At 42.5% G+C, this 19,497-nt stretch overlaps 1 protein-coding gene across 1 annotated transcript in view; it reads left to right on the forward strand.

Moving 5' to 3' along the window:
* LOC126227747 (leucine-rich repeat-containing protein 15-like) overlaps positions 1 to 19,497 on the forward strand; it is a 1,015,582-nt gene that overhangs the window by 944,635 nt on the left and 51,450 nt on the right. The window lies entirely within an intron of this gene.

Below are 19,497 nucleotides of genomic sequence, written 5' to 3' on the forward strand. Positions count from 1 at the left end.
ACGTCACTCGCATTTAAATTGGAAATGCATTAAACAACCCTCTGGTCCCCTGGACGTGAATCAATGCTCAGATAACGTCATCGCACGCGGACAGGGATTAGTAGCCAGCATCCGATCGATGCGCGTTCGCTTTGATGGATCTCGGGGGCCCAACAGACGGCTCGCCGTGTCCGCCTCTGGCAGAGCGCGTGTCAGATTCGGTCCTCTCACGCCAACTTAAATTACGAGTCGCCTGTCCGTGATTAATGGGGAACCCAGATTTTTAGTCAAGTATTGGTTGTGTTGCCAGTGGCGTTTTTCGTTTCTCGGAGTTGACGCAGTACGCTGGTGGTCTGCAGTGCTGAGATGCACTCGCTCCTTCAGGGAATTGAATATGTAATATGATAGTAAGGAACGTACTGCGCTGATGAGGAATTCTGTTTTGTATCTATGCGCTCGCCACAGAAGGATGATGTAAGATTTATCAGAATAGTGCCTACACAGCAGTAAGAATTATTTGTAGTACTTTTCCAACGTGGGTTATACATTTCACAAGCTGCGACATCGTCGCGAAAAAACACAGTAACCCGTATGTGTAATAAGTTTCCTTTAATTTATGTGTATGGTCACAATCTCTTTGTTTAACAGATTACCGGTTTCGGTCTTTAATGACCATCATCAGATTTGTTTCATAAGAACAAAGTCCTAATGTACTGGACTTTGTTTTTATGAAACAGATCTGATGATGGTCACTAAAGACCGAAAACAGTAATCTGTTAAACAAAAATATCGTGACCCTAGACGTAAATTAAAGGAAACTTATTGTTTATAGATTTATTTAAATACTTCACAAGCCGCTGTACACTGAATGTTGGAGTGTACACCGTACAAATATTCTTTATTTCCTATTTCATTTCTGTTCTGAAAGAGGGAAAAGAGGCTGCCTACATTCTACCACCTGCGTTAGTTCTCTTACGAAAGTCCTTGGAGAATGGCGTTACTGTAGTCACGTGTGGGGAGTTTTAGTGCTCTACGAGCTACTGTTTAGGCTCCAAACGAAATTTTTATTTTTTATTTTTGTAGTGGATGAAGTGATGCGTACGCCTTCTTACAGACCGCAGTTGTGTGCTCAGTCCACACTAAACGATGGTACAGAATTATCCCCTAGTTCTTTCCAGAGGAATAAGTTGTTACATCTGTCCCGTGTGAAATTAACAATCTCCAGCCGTCTCGGAATAGTTATAGGTCTTGTATGATTCTGAAGGGAATCTCATTCTCCGTGCGAAGTTGTGGTAAGTTCAGGAAATGGTGAAGCAGGTGGACGGTGATCACGCACCCTACCCTCCAAAGGAGATCAGAAAGACTGAATAATTTTGAAATCTGGTGACTGCGGTGGTCAGGACAGATGCGACAATTCATACGCTACTGGCCATTAAAAGTGCTGCACCAAGAAGAAATGTAGATGATAAACTGGTATTCATTGGACAAATATATTATACCAGAAATGACATGTAATTACATTTTCACGCAATTTGGGTCCATAGCTCCTGAGAAATCAGTACCCAAAAGCAACCACCTCTGGCCGTAATAACGGCCTTGATACGCCTGGGCATTGAGTCAAACAGAGCTTGGATGGCGTGTACAGGTACAGCTGCCCATGCAGCTTCAACACGATACCACAGTTCATTAAGAGTAGTGACCGGAGTATTGTGACGAGACAGTTGCTCGGCCACCATTGACCAGACGTTTTCGATTGGTTAGATATCTGAAGAACGTGCTGGCCAGGGCAGCAGTCGAACATTTTCTGTTTCCAAAAAGGCCCGTACAGGACCTGCAACATGCGGTCGAGCATTATCCTGCTGAAATGTAGGGTTTCGCAGGGATCGAATGAAGGGTAGAGCAACGGATCGTAACACATCTTAAATGTAACGTCCACTGTTCAAAGTGCCGTCAGTGCGAACAAGAGGTGACCGAGACGTGTAACCAATGGCACCCCATACCATCACGCCGGTTGATACGCCAGTATGGCAATGGCGAATACATGCTTCCAATGTGCGTTCTCCCCGATGTCGCCAAACACGGATGCGACCATAATGATGCTGTAAACAGAACCTGGATTCATCCAAAAAAATAACGTTTTGCCATTCGTGCACCCAGGTTCGTCGTTGAGTACACCATCGCAAGCGCTCCTGTCTGTGATGCAGCGTCAAGGGTAACCGTAGCCATGGTCTCCGAGCTGATAGTCCATGCTGCTGCAAACGTCGTCGAACTGCTCGTTCAGATGGTTGTTGTCTTGGAAACGTCCCCATCTGTTGACTCAGACATCGAGACGTGGCTGCACGATCCGTTACAGCCATGCGGATAAGATGCCTGTCATCTCGACTGATAGTGATACGAGGCCGTTGGGATCCAGCACGGCGTTCCATATGACCCTCCTGAACCCACCGATTCCGTATTATGCTAATAGTCATTGGAGCTCGACCGTCGCGATCAGCAATGTCGCGATACGATAAACCGCAATCGTGATAGGCTACAATCCGACCTTTATCAAAGTCGGAAACGTGATGGTACGCATTTCTCCTCCTTACACGAGGAATCACAATAACGTTTCACCAGGCAACGCCGGTCAACTGCTGTTTGTGTATGAGAAATTGGTTGGAAACTTTTCTCATGGCAGCATGTTGTAGGTGTCGCCACCGGCGCCAGCCTTGTGTGAATGCTCGGTAAAGCTAATCATTTGCATATCACATCATCTTTTTCCTGTCCGTTAAATTTCGCATCTGTAGCACGTCCTTCGTGGTGCAGCAATTTTAATGGCCAGTTGTGTACTCTTGCTCACAAAACAGCTGTCTCAACAGGGAACCTATCGTTTTGCAACACAGCATCACCATTAAGTATCAAACATTGTAATATGAGTTGGATTTACATAATCCTTGGCAGTAATGCGAATTTTCAGGGTAGCCATGCGGCCCATGTAATTTCACGATATGGACTCCCAACCTGGGCGATGTTTCACTTTTGGGACGTAATCTCGGTCAGAAGTCGGAAATAGTGTGAAAAAAGACTCATACAACCAAATAACTTTCTTACATCGCTCCATGGCCCAAGTTTTATGGGTACCCCTTTTTCTTGTTACGACGGCCCTTAATGTCGTTTTGGTGCTTGATAGGGTTCGGGAGTGCAACATTCAGTTCCGCAGTGACTTTAGCAGTTTTTTCGTCACGGTCCTCTTCAATGACCGTACGTCACGGTCGTTCAACACTCAGTACTCACTTTCATCCACAATGTGACTTAATCTTCGGTACGGTGCCTCTCAAAACACCGAACGCTTCGTCTACATTGGTTAAGGGAGTATTCATCATTGGAGCACCAACAGTTTGTCAACGTTCGCGTTTGCTTAGGTCTGACATACTGCTCTCAGGTAAACGTAAAATACTGTTCTGATCACGACTGACACTTTCAATGCATTGAAGGCAATGCACAGGTGACTTCGGTGGCCAAATACAGCAGCGCGACCTGCAGGCTTGGTTAGCATCAGCAATTCTCACGGTTTTCGACTTGTCTTGTCCTACCCCCGCACTGCTATTCCAACGATTTGTCTTCCATGTGCCATCCCAAATACTGACTTTAAGTGATCGCTGTATTTAATATATTTTTTAGTATTACCGCCGATTCAACGTGATCTAGATGTTGACCACAAATCCTGTACCTCACATTATCAGTTTCTATCGCTTTACTATGGTTATTACCCGACATTTACCTCCATTTGAAGAGAGTCACTATTCGTTCAATCTAGCGTAAAGTCCCTGTGGATTACCGTAAGGCTGTTCAACAGTGACACCGTACTGTACCCAGTAGCATCTTACAATGCTGCTGATCCCATCTGACATATCGTTGATGTAAATTGAGAACATTGGACGTACTATTACGGTTTCAAGGGACACAAATTTCGTTACTTTCATTTCCTTAGAACTTTCACCTTCCATTACGACGTACTACAGATGTCAAGTACTCCTCACCTTGAGCCAAAGACATACTTGATATGATACTCCGTTTGATCATATCTTCAGTGGAAGTCCACGATATCGTACAATGGCGAACACCTTTCGCGAATATAGAAGACAGAATCTGCCAGTTTACCTGCATTTGTTGTTTGCAAGGTCTAACAAATGAATAAAGCGTGCTGTGTTTTACACGAGTGATAGCACGTTACACATAGAAATAAGGAAATCGAGATTATGTGTAAATAAAACTGGCGATGAAATCATAGTTTACTTGAGATGAGGGTTGCAAAATACAATTGTTCTCCATCATACGCCCGCTGCTTTCTTCAAATCTGACTATCTCACCTCTTGTTACGATGTAGCTTAAACAGTCGTATAGTGAAACATGATAGCAGTCGTAGTATTATAGCAGTACGGGGAACTATTGTTGGAAGGAGAGAAGGAGCCACTAAAATCTAAAACACAAGAATTAAGAGAACAGACCGACATTAGATGTGTGCCTTTCTCGATGTGACGGATAACATGCAGATTTCTGGGTATCAGTACGTCGCATTTCCTTATTTTCAACATGCAGTACTAATGCAATATACGTAGTCTTCCTGTGACGCTCCATTCATGGAGTGTGATGTAACAGCTACTTCGGAGTCGACTTAAAATCACGTGCTTAACGTCACCATTCCTTCTTCAGGTGGATAAAATAAGCGAACACAAGTGAGTAGCTCTGTAGTCAGTTACAATCAAGTACTCTTATCTTGAATTGATTTTTTCGACCGTGCCTTCTTGGATAATTCTGCCTTCAGCATAACACATGTCCTGTAGTTCAATGTTTTCCTAACGTGTTTCGTGGTGTTACACGATGATCAGTCATTTTTTCTTAATTTTACATAATACGATATATGGTTGCAAATATTACTATTGGTGTTGTGTAGTATTTTCATACATGTTGCTGCTCGTTGAAATATTCAAAATACATTCATTACGAAAACTTGCTTAAAGTTCGCTGTTATCATGCTTGCCGCTAGTATTTGCAGCTATGGCTGACAAGTAAAAGGAAAGGAAAGGAAAAAGAACCATGAGGATAAAGTAAAGAACATTATAAGTAATTTTAAACAGAGAACATTGTGAGCAGCTTAAGGGCTGATTTAATTAAGCACTTAATACATATTTACATTTCAGTTATGAATATCGTGACACGTCTGTATTCAATAACGTATACACAGTGTGTCCACTGAACGGACTTCCGTCATTGTACTGACGGAAGTATCGTAGAACGGCATGTTCACTTGAGTAAAATATAAAATAAATTTTGATAATCTGATGGTCTTGAAATTGGCCTTATTGTCTATTTTTAACGGTATCACTTAGGTCTACTGCTTCCCACATTTAAACATTGCCGTCGTTCCTTAGTTGCTTCAAAATCCAGGGAGATAAGTTTCACCTTTGCAACTAAATGAAAGGCAGTTGGTTTTCTGCCGTACGCGTTTCGCTCCTTTTATTTATGAAGCGTCTTCAGTGGTCTGTAATATATTTTTTACACGTATAATAAATGAATTATGTGGTAGTGATAAGTATGTTACTCTATTACGTTTTCTCGCGTCTTCTGATCGTTTTTCGGGTTAGAAACAACTTCTGCAGCACATGTTTCGTGGGGTTAAATTATAGTTGGCTTCACTCGCTACTTCCAGTCTTGCTAGACCACATGTTTGGCTGTGTGGCTCTGGAGATGTGTTTGCTCGGTCTCCATATTCTAGATGGCCGATTTCCAGCGTTTTATTTCTTTCTTTCTTTCTTTTTTTTTTACTAACATTCATTACACCATTTCACTTGCACTTTTCATTGTGTGTTGAACATGTGTGTGTTTACAGCGTGCAGTACTGCCAACATGAGCCATCCAACATGGAACAGGACATGAAAATTATTACAGTGAAGATATACAACAAAAGCTTTCATACACAAAGAGCTCTTTCCATGAAAAAGGAAGTATTAATGACGAAATCAATGTAGGAAATAACTCACTGACCATATTAGCCACAAAAACTATAACAACAGAAATGTGAAATACAACCGGAACAAATAAGCAATGAATTCTCCCTCTCCTTCCTTCCCTCCTTTCCTCCCTTTCCCCTCCCTCCCTCCCTCTCTCTTTTTCTCCCCCCCTCTCTCTCTCTCTCTCACTCTCACTCTCACTCACACACACACACACACACACACACACACACACACACACACACACACACACACACACACACACACACACGTATAGAGAAATACGTAAACACACAAAAAATCCACTCCTATAAAGAATAACACATTCATACTTAACAAAAACCACAGATAAAATCAAATATAAAACTATCAATAATTAAAACGTAACGGAAAATTAAGTAATCTGACAGGAGATTTAAAAAGTAGCCAAATTGTGCTAGTGAGTTTTCATCTCAGTCCTATGATGCCACTGTGGTAATAGGTCAGTTGTCCTAAGATTAAATTGGTGAGATATCCAACATGGTATCTTGTTCTACCGCAATTCATGATAGTGGACAGTCGGCATTGTTGCCAGGTTTCCTCTGACATCACTCACCTGAGACAAATATGTTTGTTTTCTCTGCAGGTGCAAGCCTGCCTGTTAAAGTTAAACAAAAGATGTTTTTTTTTCCTGCCACTGTGAGCCAATGGTTCTGGGACGAAGAGCAGTGTCTCCCAACGTCATCCCCCTCCCCCTTTGCAAGAACAAAGGGCATTACTTCACCTGAGAGGAAGGGTATTTTTCCACCATGTAATTCTAAGCCAGTTCCCCGACAGGTCCAAACCTCTCTGTTGGAATAAGGAAGTAATTAAAAAACTGTGGAAATCTAAACATACTCTTCACCCTATGAGCAGTAACCAGTCTGGACATCTGGTGAGATACTAGACTGCTAACCACAATCACAAAAATCACTGACTCTCTCATGCAGGTCCAAGCATGTCAGTATTATCCTGTTGCCTACATAACTACACTCCTGGAAATGGAAAAAAGAACACATTGACACCGGTGTGTCAGACCCACCATACTTGCTCCGGACACTGCGAGAGGGCTGTACAAGCAATGATCACACGCACGGCACAGCGGACACACCAGGAACCGCGGTGTTGGCCGTCGAATGGCGCTAGCTGCGCAGCATTTGTGCACCGCCGCCGTCAGTGTCAGCCAGTTTGCCGTGGCATACGGAGCTCCATCGCAGTCTTTAACACTGGTAGCATGCCGCGACAGCGTGGACGTGAACCGTATGTGCAGTTGACGGACTTTGAGCGAGGGCGTATAGTGGGCATGCGGGAGGCCGGGTGGACGTACCGCCGAATTGCTCAACACGTGGGGCGTGAGGTATCCACAGTACATCGATGTTGTCGCCAGTGGTCGGCGGAAGGTGCACGTGCCCGTCGACCTGGGACCGTACCGCAGCGACGCACGGATGCACGCCAAGACCGTAGGATCCTACGCAGTGCCGTAGGGGACCGCACCGCCACTTCCCAGCAAATTAGGGACACTGTTGCTCCTGGGGTATCGGCGAGGACCATTCGCAACCGTCTCCGTGAAGCTGGGCTACGGTCCCGCACACCGTTAGGCCGTCTTCCGCTCACGCCCCAACATCGTGCAGCCCGCCTCCAGTGGTGTCGCGACAGGCGTGAATGGAGGGACGAATGGAGACGTGTCGTCTTCAGCGATGAGAGTCGCTTCTGCCTTGGTGCCAATGATGGTCGTATGCATGTTTGGCGCCGTGCAGGTGAGCGCCACAATCAGGACTGCATACGACCGAGGCACACAGGGCCAACACCCGGCATCATGGTGTGGGGAGCGATCTCCTACACTGGCCGTACACCACTGGTGATCGTCGAGGGGACACTGAATAGTGCACGGTACATCCAAACCGTCATCGAACCCATCGTTCTACCATTCCTAGACCGGCAAGGGAACTTGCTGTTCCAACAGGACAATGCACGTCCGCATGTATCCCGTGCCACCCAACGTGCTCTAGAAGGTGTAAGTCAACTATCCTGGCCAGCAAGATCTCCGGATCTGTCCCCCATTGAGCATGTTTGGGACTGGATGAAGCGTCGTCTCACGCGGTCTGCACGTCCAGCACGAACGCTGGTCCAACTGAGGCGCCAGGTGGAAATGGCATGGCAAGCCGTTCCACAGGACTACATCCAGCATCTCTACGATCGTCTCCATGGGAGAATAGCAGCCTGCATTGCTGCGAAAGGTGGATATACACTGTACTAGTGCCGACATTGTGCATGCTCTGTTGCCTGTGTCTATGTGCCTGTGGTTCTGTCAGTGTGATCATGTGATGTATTTGACCCCAGGAATGTGTCAATAAAGTTTCCCCTTCCTGGGACAATGAATTCACGGTGTTCTTATTTCAATTTCCAGGAGTGTATATTCTTCACCCTACTGTCCCTACACTTAAAATGGTGAGAAATTCACATACCTTAAGGTAGAAATGATGGGAAACGTTGTGGTTATCAGAACTAGACCATTAATCCCAACTTTAAACACTGTATAGCTTCTTGCCACAGCAGGCACCTAGAATTGTTGAGTGTGTGGGGCAGGAATAGGAGAGGTTTACACTCAGAACTTAACTTACATTAGCGCCTGTTAGTTATTTCCCATGCAGTCTCACAACATGTCGATTGACAGTTGACCTGTTTAATGTGGCGAGCCTGGCATTGCCGTTCCGCTGACTCCGAGGCACGTCGCTCGGGTGTTGGGGCTTCTGTGATCATCAGCCATCAAGCCTCTGGAGAACCATCAGGTTGGGCTGGGGGTGCCCGCGCAAGCACTAGCCTGCCACCACCGGTGAGACGCACACACTTAGGCCCACTGCTTCCATTCGAGTCAGAGCAGTTATCGTGTAGAACGGTCCACATGATGTCATGCAGTCTCCTGGCAGACAGGCAGGCAGAAGTCCTGTGATAATGCAATTGTGCCTCCAGTTTGGCACGCAGGAGAACATCTGCTGTCCAGTGCGAACTGAATATCCCACCATAGTAGACTACACGAATTCCCACACAGAGCAAGGCTAACTATAACTGGACGGTTTCCGGCCTCTTTGTTCCCGCAATGCATCACTTTTATATGTATTTCTAAAGTCTTAAACACGCCTCAGTTTTAAAAACACTGCAGGAATTGACACATCCATTACTGTTGCACACCACAGTGTCGCAGCTGGGGAGGATCTCTTCAGCATTAAAGTGAATCGTATGTCGCAGTTCAATAACGACGCATTAGCGTGGCGATGCACATCACATGCCTGAGTACACATGGCAAGGCAACGGGAGCACGCTATCTAACTACTTTCGCGCCGTGCTGTTACTTTCTTTACTCGTCGATTCTGCATGACGGATTTCTTTGATAGGTTTGCTGGGTGGCATTGAGCATCAAGTTATTACGAAAACTGCGTCCCTTTCCAGTACAGCGGTAGCGATCTTTTCATTCAGACAATTCATAATAACCTCGATAAATTCAAGAATTGGTTTGTTTCCGAAAGTACAACATAGGTAGCAGAACATGTAGAAATTAATAGGTATAAATTTGATATGTGCAGAACAAAGGCATTGGGTTGCAACGTTAAGGCTTTTCCATTACGAGGTGGACTCAAAACCACAAAAAGTAAGGAACTGAGCGTTCCACAGTTTTTGACAAATATTGATGTTAGTACCGACATCAGAGGTTTCCACAAGGTTTTTAAATAATTTACAACGATATGAATACGTTTTCCTCAACAAGGGATCTTGTGTCGTGTATACATTAGCTAGAATCCAGGTAAAATAGGAAAAGAGTGCTTTGATATAACGACTTGTTAATGTTTTTTGGAATGAAAGTTCTTGTAAATGGTGCGGAACGTATTTGCTCTTCAGTGATGATTTTCCTTTGCAGCACATGGTGTTTTCCGAGAATAGTTCCAACAATATGTCTTCGATTTGCTTTCTGTAACTTACGAAGTTCAAGAACGATTACACTGTATTTGAGAAAAGTGTTCATGATCATATGATAATGATTTAATATGCTTCATGCAATTTCACAGTTTTCCCGGCACGGTATCTCTCAAGTGAATTATATACTACTGTACATATTTATCTAGTGCTGAAATTTTTACAGTAGGGTAATCCCTGCGTTTCTCTGTACCTAACTAAAGCACACTACACCAAATAGCATACAGTTAAAGTAGCAAGTCGGAGAGGTGCCTCAAATTTTTGTATTAGAGTACAATCATAGTGAACTACTCTAAACACACCTTCAAACCAATGTAGCACGATTAAGCCCTTGTATTACGACACCTATCCTGAAGAAGTATCGAGTTAATTATTAGACATAGACACTGTATACTTCCACATAATTTCCAAAATTATTTCGGATGAACGCAATTATGTTTCCTTCAGCAAAGGCTTGTCTCGGAAGTCTTTTGCTGACGACGGTTGTGTATGGTCGTGATAGTGAGGTCTGCTGCTACAACTTAATCTACATTCCGCATGCAGGTGTACGCTTGTCAGCAGGTCTAGCATGCAAACAAATCAGATATTCAGCAGTTCCTTCTAGAAGTATCTCACAGATATATTTACACAACCCCTGCAAATTGCGTTTCAGATGCATTCAGATCAGACGAACTCGACGGCTAAGTCATCAACATTCCTTCTCAAACCATTGTAGCGCGATTGAATCTTATATCGCAGTTCGTTACTGTAGACTCTCCTCTGTTCAGCCCAATGTGGCGGAAGGTAGAGCAACCACATAACGAAAAGCAAAATAGGCCAGAGATCTGTAAATTCTCTTTTGATGGCTGCCAAACATCCAATCTCCAATAGTACTGCTCTTACTCAATTATAAGACAGTAGTTTTGGCTGCTACGCCAGGATCAAGTCACATTACAGGACATAGTTTCTGATCCATAGTCACTACTGGTTTCTTGGTTATCACCTCATTCAGACTCCCTCACTGAAACACGAAGGAACGTACCAAACTACAATTTAACAACTTATGCACTTTGGACATCTGATATAAAACTGAAGAAGAAAAGAACTCAGGGTTAAAGGCGCTGCAGTCTGGAACCGCAAGACCGCTACGGTCGCAGGTTCGAATCCTGCCTCGGGCATGGATGTTTGTGATGTCCTTAGGTTAGTTAGGTTTAACTAGTTCTAAGTTCTAGGGGACTAATGACCTCAGCAGTTGAGTCCCATAGTGCTCAGAGCCATTTGAACCATTTGAAAAGAACTCAGGTTTGACAACAATGCTGCTCCCTACGTGTGTCCATTGGTGCCTGTGACCGCTGGAAGAGGGTTTCTAGTTATTGTACGCATAAGAGCGTTTCTGTTAATTTATCCAGTATTAACAACGTAATATACACCTTATGATTTGACTCCACACGTTCTAGAGGCACAAAATACTCATCAAGCATTTTGAAAGGCCACCACAGCATTGTAGGCAGTGCGCAGTTCATCAAGCTTTAGAAAACTACAGTATGTACCATAAATTAATCCTTACTATATCACAGAGAAGTGTTAATACGACGTCAGTTAGGAGGCTAGGTAAAGTAGGCTGGATAGTACGGATAGTCACGAGCCACAACTCGAGAGTCCGCTGTAAGGATTTTTATGCAGGAAAATGCGCTATAATACTTCTTAAAGACTTGTGATTGGTATAATGCAGTTAATAAAGTACTAGGGGTGTTGTAGTACATTCATTCAGTAGATGCAAATGGTTGAGTTGGACTAACGCTGGTACTTGCCTGAGTTAGGTTGGAAAATGTGTCGTCACGATTGCCTTCAATCTACATGACTAATTATAATGCACTGACGATGGCTGCACAGTTAGTTGCAATCTAGATCAGCAATGCAGTAAAAAGGCTCATGACATTGCGATTGATGCTGACCTTCTTTCTGTCCTGGATTCAAATAGTAAGATAAGTGGCAATAAATTCGTACTGTACATTGAAACAAGTCCCCAACAACCTGCACTAGTAGATTCTCAGATAGCTGAACATCAGTGACCATACACTTTTTGACAGATTACAGTATTTTTCTTGAACTAACACTGATTTCCACTGTAGGTGTAACTTGGTTTGATGGAAATTTAACATTGATGCCGATGAAACGTTGAACTATTATTCTTCCTGTAAATTGAAAGTGATCTGATGTCCACACTAGTATTATATTCATATTTCTAGGTTATTACTGACATAAATTGTATTTGTTGAGTGCTAAATCATTTCTTTCATGTGGGTCGGTTCCCTTTGTCCTAGAAACAGCACAAGGGGAGGGTGGATGAATTTGGGAGACAATGCTTTTTGTCCAGAACCACAGATCCACAGCCGCAGGAGAAAACCATCTGTTGTCTAACTAGTACCTGCAGGGGAGTGATGTCACGGGAAACCTGGCAACAATGCAGACTGCACCAGTATCCCTGGTCCGCCATCTTGAAATCCATTAGGACAACAGCTCTACTTCCAGAGTGACACCATAGGGGTCTTGGGTCGGGGAGGGGGGGGGGGGGGAAATCAGTGGCACAATTGGGCTATTTTTGAATTCCCCACTAAATTTGGAATTTCCTCCATTTTTTTACTTTCCTTCCATTTTATATGTAGACTAATTTTCGTATGGCAGATGCATAAGTGTGAGGGGAGAGAGAAATCTGGCAACTTTGCATACTGTCGTAGAGGAGTCGGAGTGAGGAGTGGGTAAATCTGACTATTATGCACTCTGTGCTCTTTCTGCCCTAGTCTGCCTAATACAGACTAGATGTTGGCTCTAAGCACTATGGGACTTAACATCTGAGGTCATCAGTCCCCTAGACTTAGAACTACTTAAACCTAACTAACCTAAGGACATCGCACACATCCATGCCCGAGGCAGGATTCGAACCTGCGACCGTAGCAGCAGCGCGGTTCCGGACTGAAGCGCCTAGAACCGCTCGGCCACAGCGGCCGGCACAGACTAGATGTCATGGTGGCTTCTATTAATACCATGGGACTAGTGGATGTGTAGGTGAATGTTTTCCAAAGCATAACACTTTCTCTAATATGAAATAAACAGTCAATGAGCCTTGGTCCCCTTGTGGTTGTTGATGTTGTTGTTGTTGTGGTCTTCAGTCCTGAGACTGGTTTGATGCAGCTCTCCATGCTACTCTATCCTGTGCAAGCTTCTTCATCTCCCAGTACCTACTGCAACCTACATCCTTCTGAATCTGCTTAGTGTATTGATCTCTTGGTCTCCCTCTACGATTTTTACCCTCCACGCTGCCCTCCAATGCTAAATTTGTGATCCCTTGATGCCTCAAAACATGTTCTACCAACCGATCCCTTCTTCTAGTCAAGTTGTGCCACAAACTTCTCTTCTCCCCAATCCTATTCAATACCTCCTCATTAGTTACGTGATCTACCCACCTTATCTTCAGCATTCTTCTGTAGCACCACATTTCGAAAGCTTCTATTCTCTTCTTGTCCAAACTAGTTATCGTCCATGTTTCACTTCCATACATGGCTACACTCCATACAAATACTTTCAGAAACGACTTCCTGACACTTAAATCTATACTCGATGTTAACAAATTTCTCTTCTTCAGAAACGATTTCCTTGCCATTGCCAGTCTACATTTTATATCCTCTCTACTTCGACCATCATCAGTTATTTTACTCCCTAAATAGCAAAACTTCTTTACTACTTTAAGTGTCTCATTTCCTAATCTAATCCCCTCAGCATCACCCGATTTAATTCGACAAAATTCCATTATCCTCGTTTTGCTTTTGTTGATGTTCATCTTATATCCTCCTTTCAAGACACTGTCCATTCCGTTCAACTGCTCTTCCTAGTCCTTTGCTGTCTCTGATAGAATTACAATGTCATCGGCGAACCTCAAATTTTTTACTTCTTCTCCATGAATTTTAATACCTACTCCGAATTTTTCTTTTGTTTCCTTTACTGCTTGCTCAATATACAGATTGAATAACATCGGGGAGAGGCTACAACCCTGTCTCACTCCTTTCCCAACTACAGCTTCCCTTTCATGCCCCTCGACTCTTATAACTGCGATCTGGTTTCTGTACAAATTGTAAATAGCCTTTCGCTCCCTGTATTTTACCCCTGCCACCTTCAGAATTTGAAAGAGAGTATTCCAGTTAACGTTGTCAAAAGCTTTCTCTAAGTCTACAAATGCTAGAAACGTAGGTTTGCCTTTTCTTAATCTTTCTTCTAAGATAAGTCGTAAGGTTAGTATTGCCTCACGTGTTCCAACATTTCTACAGAATCCAAACTGATCTTCCCCGAGGTCCGCGTCTACCAGTTTTTCCATTCGTCTGTAATGAATTCGCGTTAGTATTTTGCAGCTGTGACTTATTAAACTGATAGTTCGGTAATTTTCACATCTGTCAACATCTGCTTTCTTTGCTATTGGAATTATTATATTCTTCTTGAAGTCTGTGGGTATTTCGCCTGTCTCATACATATTGCTCACCAGATGGTAGAGTTTTGTCATGACTGGCTCTCCCAAAGCCATCAGTAGTTCTAATGGAATGTTGTCTACTCCCGGGGCCTTGTTTCGACTCAGGTCTTTCAGTGCTCTGTCAAACTCTTCACGCAGTATCTTATCTCCCATTTCATCTTCATCTACATCCTCTTCCATTTCCATAATACTGTCCTCAAGTACATCGCCCTTGTATAAACCTTCTATATACTCCTTCCACCTTTCTGCCTTCCATTCTTTGCTTAGAACTGGGTTGCCATCTGAGCTCTCGATATTCATACAAGTGGTTCTGTTCTCTCCAAAGGTCTCTTTAATTTTCCTGTAGGCAGTATCTGTCTTACCCCTAGTGAGACAAGCCTCTACATCCTTACATTTGTCCTCTAGCCATCCCTGCTTAGCCATTTTGCACTTGCTGTCGATCTCATTTTTGAGACGTTTGTATTCCCTTTTGCCTGCTTCATTTACTGCATTTTTATATTTTCTCCTTTCATCAATTAATTTCAATATTTCTTCTGTTACCCAAGGATTTCTATTAGCCCTCGTCTTTTTACCTACTTGATCCTCTGCTGCCTTTACTACTTCATTCCTCAGAGCTACCCATTCTTCTTCTACTGTGTTTCTTTCCCCCATTCCTGTGAATTGTTCCCTTATGCTCTCCCTGAAACTCTCTACAACCTCTCGTTCTTTCAGTTTATCCAGGTCCCATCTCCTTAAATTCCCACCTTTTTGCAGTTTCTTCAGTTTCAATCTGCAGTTCATAACCAATAGATTGTGGTCAGAATCCACATCTGCCCCTGGAAATGTCTTACAATTTAAAACCTGGTTCCTAAATCTCTGTCTTACCATTATATAATCTATCTGATACCTATTAGCATCTCCAGGGTTCTTCCAGGTATACAACCTTCTTTTATGATACTTGAACCAAGTGTTAGCTATGATTAAGTTATGCTCTGTGCAAAATTCTACAAGGCGGCTTCCTCTTTCATTCCTTCCCCCCCAATCCATATTCACCTACTATGTTTCCTTCTCTCCCTTTTCCTACTGACGAATTCCAGTCAGCCATGACTATTAAAGTTTCGTCTCCCTTCACTACCTGAATAATTTCTTTTATCTCGTCATACATTTCTTCAATTTCTTCATCATCTGCAGAGCTAGTTGGCATATAAACTTGTACTACTGTAGTAGGCATGGGCTTTGTGTCTATCTTGGCCACAATAATGAGTTCACTATGCTGTTTGTAGTAGCTAACCCGCACTCCTATTTTTTTATTCATTATTAAACCTACTCCTGCATTACCCCTATTTGATTTTGTATTTATAACCCTGTAATCACCTGACCAAAAGTCTTGTTCCTCCTGCCACCGAACTTCACTAATTCCCACTATATCTAACTTTAACCTATCCATTTCCCTTTTTAAATTTTCTAACCTTGTGGTTGTGCCATTCGCAATATGCATGCTAGTGTTTGGCATAGTGAAACTGAGAGTTAGGATTGGGCAGGGAATCGTTCTAGGATAAGCAGTTGGTAAGGTGATTGCCTGCGAAAAGCATAAAGCCTATGTTCAATTCCTGGTACTTCACGAATTTTTTGTTGTAGCTTCAGCTATGTAAGGTACCAGCGAAAAAATCGCGTGTCGTATTTGATGTGTATGTGAACAGTTATCTCAAACTTTCTTGATCAGTTGTTAAGTGTAACCGCTTAGTACTGGTTTTTGCTTAGAGAGAGGTATTTCGTATGTGGTAGCGATGTACTGTTAGTTAAATGACGAACGCTTGTCTTTTACCATTATGAGAAAATGTGATAATTGTTGCTTGTATTTAATTCACTGTTAAGTGTGAACTCTTAATTGTGTGGTGGGTGTAATGATTTGCATTTTCGTTTAATTTTTGTTTGCCGGCTGCAAAGCGATGAAACTCTTGTTTAACAGATTATCTGTGTTAACAGTATGTAGAGTTGTGAAACTTCACCGTAGACGACCATCAGTTGTTTATTTCTACCTGACATTTCAATTATTGCAGTGCATTACTTGTTGTGATGATTTAATGAAATTTTACTGAGGTATGCACGTTAAGGATTCTGCATACATATTGAATTCGAATAAGAAGAAAACAATGCCGTATTATGATTTCGTTTGTGCCCTTGGCCATATAGCGTCCCTTGTTTTTCCCCCTTGTTATGGTTTGATTTATATGCAGATTTGTGATCAATCACCAAACCAGTTTTGTCCCATTTCCATATTCTTCCATCAGGTTGCTGAGGGTCTGTGATTACTTTCCATGATAGATCTGACTAAATTTCATAAACTGCCTCTCCATGATAAGATATCGCTTACAGGATATTGCATGTCGAGCTTGCTTGTAGAACGTACGATATGGTTGTCAGTAAATACCATAGGTTACAGATTGCCAAAACGTGAACCGCTGCGTTTCGGACTGTATGATATTCATATACGCTCCTTCGACAGGTTATGCCTTACATCCCTCCAAATAAATGGCTTGCATGTACTTACGGTACTATGTTGGCATTTGTATGAATCTTCTGTACATCTGACGAAGTAGCTGAATTGTCTACAATTCTTGGTCTGAAAGCATTTAACGATGGCCTTTCTGTTTCAAGTGAATAATATTATTGAATTCTACAAAATATTATAAGTAATTGAATAATTTAGTGTAAGTTTACTACAGAAGGATTCATGCATTTTTAGCGATAGTAAATACAACTTCAAAATTAATTTCTTTTGCACTATTGGTTACAGCAGGATTTAGAAATGAAGGTTGGCGCGAATACAATAAAATATTTTGCGGTAATGAATGCCTGACGTAGTGGATACATGATGAAGAATTTTTCTCAGCTGAGGAGAGAGTTATTTCTAGTGCATAGTGTACCTAGGAACACATGGTATGTCATTGTCAGTGTCTCAATCTAATGACCAATTACAATCACGTGAAGGAATGCGCACCAGAGACTACAATAAGACGGTCCCGCCATTTGTTTCTCCTTTTATTGTTGTGTGACGTCAGATTGTGTACTGTGCAGCCTTTGTAAATACTACCACAGCTTCGTATTATTCAAGTCCTGTACAACTGTATTAAAGATTAAAGTCACTTTATCTTATGGTGAGTAAAACTGAGTATATTTTTAAAACTAATTACGTGACTTGTGGACGGTTAAGCCCTATATTTTTGGAAACTTACCATGTTGTACCTTGAAATGGAAGGAGGTCCTCTACCATGGAACACGTGATATTTGGAGTGGACTGAGTGTCTTCAGTGTCTTAACTATTTTCGCTGTCTTGAAAAAGAAAATTTCCCAAAAGTTCCCAAAATCTTTTGTTTCAAAGTGTTTTTCGCTTGTGACCAGTTTCCGGTAACGTTATTCTTCATTTGATTTCACACACTGGTTTTGCTGCGTAATATATTATTAATTTAAGACATTGATTATTGAATACTGTACTAACAAGATTTTCTCGTTTCTCGGTTGCAACGCTTTTGAATTTGAACAAACTATTTGTTTGCTGCTACATGACGACGTTGTACCTTGACGGTTTTCCACGTTTGCAAAAATCTTATTCTCCCGCAGTATGTATTGTAATTTCGGTAGAAGATTGCAGTACAAACAAAGTGAATTCTGTCATTTCAGAATGGAATAACGAAATGTGTTAAACTTCTATTACAGGGATGGCTGGGGGTGAAAGTCTGAAAAGTGGTCCGATGTAAAATACTATATGAAACATAGATCAAATATCAAACAGAAAAATGTGCAACAGTCGTTCATAACAGCTTGCTGAAGACAGGAATCCCGAAATTTAAAGGTGCAAAATGGAAAGCTAAATTCGCAATTAAATTTTCACCCTACTGCGGAGTGTGCGCTGTTGTAGCCCGGGACTCCAACAGTGACCTTAGTTCATCACGTAGTGCCTGGGTAGCTCAGTCGGTGGAACACTTGCACGCGAAAGGCAAGGGTCTCGAGTTCGAGTCTCGGTCTGGAAAAAAGTTTTCATTTGACAGGCAATTTCAGTACAGAAATTGTTCTTCAATATGCTTGGATAGAAAGAAATGAAGAGACGATGCACGTACTTCATCTTACTACTTCCACATAGGTTAATGTACTACGCCAAGAGTCCGAAAATTAGAAATAGTGAGGAAATAAGAGAGTATTTATAGAACAGTATGTCGAAAGGGTTATAGAATCAGTCAGGGATTAATACCAAACTGCTTGGTATTAAATAATCCCCAAAGCATACAACTTGAAAAAAGTAATGTAGTGTAAAACCTGTATCTAATGATAGGATTCACTGGAGTTGTTAACACGAATACAACATTGATATAACATTGACAAACAGGAGTGAGCAAATGTTCTGGAAAATCTTGCAGCAAAGACAGGTTGTTGATAGAGAGAATAGCAATATACAGTTCTGAGTAAGTGAAGATAGTTGTTATAGTAAAAATGCAACAATTTACAGGTCCCAGTACGACTGGGAATGTTGTGACACTGGCACCAGCGTAGAGATGGAGAACCGTAGTCGTGTACTGGCTGAATGACGTACTGCACTATGGTACAAATGGCTCTGAGCACTATGGGACTTAACTTCTGAGGTCATCAGTCCCCTAGAACTTAGAACTACTTACACCTAAATAACCTAAGGACATCACACACATCCATTCGAACCGGCGGCCGTAGCGGTCACGCGGTTCCAGACTGAAGCGCCTAGAACCGCACGGCCACACCGGCCGGCTAAAACGTTGTCTGTAGTTCGCCTTCCCCTCAACATTATCTGTGCTATCGTTACAGTTTAAATATTTCGTAATTGTAGGTCCTGGGGCATTAACTATTAGCTTATTTAGTGATAGAGGGAAGAGTCAGAGAGCAAACTTTCTACTCAGAGAGGTTGAAGTGAATGTAGGTTGCAGAGATGAACGTATAGGACAGGATGCCTAGCGTCGAAGTGGGCAACGTCCTACTGTGTGGGCTGCTGGATACCATAAGAGCGTAGCTACTTGAGCCATAAATTTAATATTTTCC

This window comes from Schistocerca nitens, unplaced genomic scaffold (assembly GCF_023898315.1).
Source record: "Schistocerca nitens isolate TAMUIC-IGC-003100 unplaced genomic scaffold, iqSchNite1.1 HiC_scaffold_338, whole genome shotgun sequence".
NCBI classification, from domain to species: domain Eukaryota; kingdom Metazoa; phylum Arthropoda; class Insecta; order Orthoptera; family Acrididae; genus Schistocerca; species Schistocerca nitens.